Below are 3,739 nucleotides of genomic sequence, written 5' to 3' on the forward strand. Positions count from 1 at the left end.
AAAATTGCAGCATTAAAGATATTTTTATTATTTACACTTCCTAAAAACAACAGAAATATTTATATATATATATACTGTGAAAGTACTTTTATTAGTGGGGTACCAATTTTCGTGGTTTTCGTGGATGACTTTATCCACGAATTTAAGTGTCCAACAAAATAAAACAACCATTGTCCAAATGAAGACATGGAAAGATCCCCATCGGTAGGTTTGACTACTATCAATATGATCTAGAGAATATATTGAATAACGCCAAATCTCAGAATACTTTAATAGCAGTCACAGAACTTCAATCACATGCAGGAATATACCCATTTAATCTTTAATAACCTAAACTGTACAACTTTGGATCTTTAAATTCTCATACCAAATATTTTTGATCGATGAAAGTCAGATTTCCGCGGACTTGATATGCTAGTATGATAAAGTGTTCATTTTATATCCTCCTAGTTCTCGTACACATGGGAAATAATAATTTACTGGTGGGCTTGATTTTGATAAGAATTATTTGACAATTCAAGATAAATTTATAGCATAAGTTTATGTTACTGTTTTCTTAAGGTGACATGTTTATGGCCTAATTAACATTTTTGGTGGTCTTTAATCTGTTGATCACTTTAACATGGGTTAATTAGTGTTATCACTACGATTTACAAGGTTCAATGTTTACCTTACAATTTCCATCAATTCAGACTGTTTGTAACCTACGTTTCTAAAGGCTTTAAATGAGAAATCTAAAATCCACGAATTTAAAAACCCCCCATCATGTAAATATTGCTCAAACCACGAAAATTGATACCCACGAATTAAAGTACTTTCACAGTATTGTAAGATTTTGGTAGCATTAAGACTTTTGACTTAAAAAGTTTATACTTATACACGGTAGCTGATTCAATTGATGGTTGTTGCTTGCTTTGATCCTTGAGACAAAAATTTCATGCCAGGACACAATGAATTTAAAGTTTAAGGTAGATAAAGGGTGAATGTGTCCATGGGACACTGTCACAGATGATGCTCCTGCTTGCATATCCATAAAATGTTATAAAGGGACATAACTGAAGAACGGTTAAAGTGAGGCTACCCAAATTTGTTCTTGATCTGTCAGACTGAGTTTTATTGTCCATATTACTGTGTATAAGTTATTTAACATTTAGTTGAGGCAAACTTATTAAGAGAAAGATAACAAAAAAATCAGCATTTTTGCCATTTGTAAAGGGGCACAACTCTAGAACAGTAAAAGTGATATACAGTTGACTTATGGTCTGAGGTTTCTGCCTGACATACCTTCAATGTCCTTGACCTCATTTTCATGGTTTAGTGATCAAGTTTGTTTCTTAATATAAAGTGAAAGGTGTACATATACATATTCTTCTGACCATGTCATCAATTTTATGGTTCAGTTATTACGGTTAAGTTTGAGTGATTATGTATGTTTATTAGACTCTGAATGCAATAGGGCAACAGTTATTTGTTTATTATGATTGTAAGGTGTACATCATTTTATATATCAGTGTGATTAGGCTCATCTAACCTTGATTTTTTTTTATGACTCATTAGTAATCATTATATTTTTTGTGATTTGTTCTGTTTATCAGCTGTTATAAATGGTCATCTTCCAAAATGTCTGACTGGTTTTGTCTGACCTTGATCTCAATTTCATGCTTTATTGGTCAATGTTAAGTATTTTGTTTTCATGAGTGTTTTGTATATACAATAAGTAATAGGGCAATATTAAGAGAGGAATAGAATAAGCCTATTGACTATTGTTGTCCATGTTACACAAGCTATTGCTATCACATGTTGTCAATTTCGAAAGTCTTCTCACACCACTGATTACCATTTATTGTTATTTTGCAATTATTTTCAAACCTATAATATATTAAAGTAAACTTTATATTGCAATATTGTACTACAAATAAATAAACATGGCTAAAGTTGTAAGTGGAGTAAGTAGACTCCTGATTCAAAGGGCAGATTGCACTGAAATGACAATTTTTATCTATTTTTTATTGTTTTTGGCATAATCATGAAAATGTCAATAGATAGCTATTTAGTGACTATATAGCTAAGTGAGAACTTTAAAACAGCAAAAATGATCAGCTAGAGAAGATCTACAAACAATCAATCCATACACTATCATCATCTGATTCGTTATAGAATTTCCATTTTTTTTTCATCAATTTATGCTGACATTCAGATTTCTCTTGGTTATTTGTGTATTTCTTTTGCTCTCTCATCTCTTTATTAGTTCACCTGGCAAAAAGGGCCAATATGAGCTCTTGTCATCAATTGGTGTCCATTGTCTGTCACATTTAAATATTTGAAAAGTGGCTATACAGTTCCCAAGTCTGTAAAATGAGACAGAATTTCTCAAACACTTTTCAAAGTAGAAGGTGCACAGTTTCAACATAAGTGATAACTAATACAGTTGTTTTTAAAAACATACAAGATTTTAAATTTTAAATTAAATTTTAGAACGTAACTGTACATTTGATGTTGTCTTGAGGGACTGATGTTGATTAAAGACCAATTGTCAATCTGAGTCTAACATTGAATAATTTCTTGAAATGCTCATAGGTAGGATTTATACATAATATTATAGAATTTTGTGCTCAATGCATTATGTTTTGTGTATCTTAAAAGTAGAGATACAATCTGGAAAATTGATTATTAACTATCAAGCCAGCCACATAAGGGTTTTGATTGCATGAATGCAATCTGTACCCCCAAATAATGTGTACAAAAATTTGTAAGGGTTCCGCGGAACCCAGTGTCTCGCCTACTTTTGCTGTAAATCACAGGCTAAACAAAAATGAGGAAAAAAATCAATAAAAATATTCCTCTTGATACTATCTTATGATTGTAAGAAGCTTCTGTCCAAGTTTGGTAAAAATCTAGAATAATTAATGAATCTAATAAATGTTTTGAAAACTTTAACTGCAGACTGTATGTAATGTTCACTGGAAGAAAATCTAAGTCCATTTAAAAGTAAAATACAGAAAAAATGGAGTTGTCTTTTTAAAGAATTTACTTCTGGATACTATCTAATGATCATAAATAAGCTTTTGTCCAAGTTTAGTACAAACCCAGGATAGTTTAAGAAAGTTATTAAAATTTTAAAAACTTTTACCACAGAGTGAATGTTATGTTTCCCGCAGAAAAACTAAGTCCATTTAAAAGTAAAATACAGAAAAAATGGATATATTTGTTTACAAAATTTACTTCTGGATACTATCTTATGATCATAAACAAGTTTCTGTCCAAGTTTGGAACAAACCAAGGATAGTTTAAGAAAGTTATTAAATTCTAAAAATCTTTAACCTCAGAGTGAATGTAATGTTTCCCCGCAGAAAAAAACTAAGTCCATTTATAAGTAAAATACAGAAAAAATAGAATTTTATTTTTACAAAATTTACTTCTGGATACTATCTTATGATCATAAACAAGCTTCTGACCAAGTTTGGTAGAAATCCAGTATAGTTTAAGAAAGTTATTAAAATTTCAAAAACTTTAACCACAGAGTGAATATTTGTGGACGCGGTTGACGACGACGCCGACGGAAAGTAGGATCGCTTAGTCTCGCTTTTTCGACTAAAGTCGAAGGCTCGACAAAAATGTGCTTCTATCTTTAGGTAAGTTAATACAATGTATCATGGTAAATCAAAAGTATGGCCTAGATTCTCATATAAATTAAACTACATACAGATATTTCTCTATATATTTACTCGGTATAAAATAG

This window comes from Mytilus trossulus, chromosome 1, assembly GCF_036588685.1.
Source record: "Mytilus trossulus isolate FHL-02 chromosome 1, PNRI_Mtr1.1.1.hap1, whole genome shotgun sequence".
Taxonomy (NCBI): domain Eukaryota; kingdom Metazoa; phylum Mollusca; class Bivalvia; order Mytilida; family Mytilidae; genus Mytilus; species Mytilus trossulus.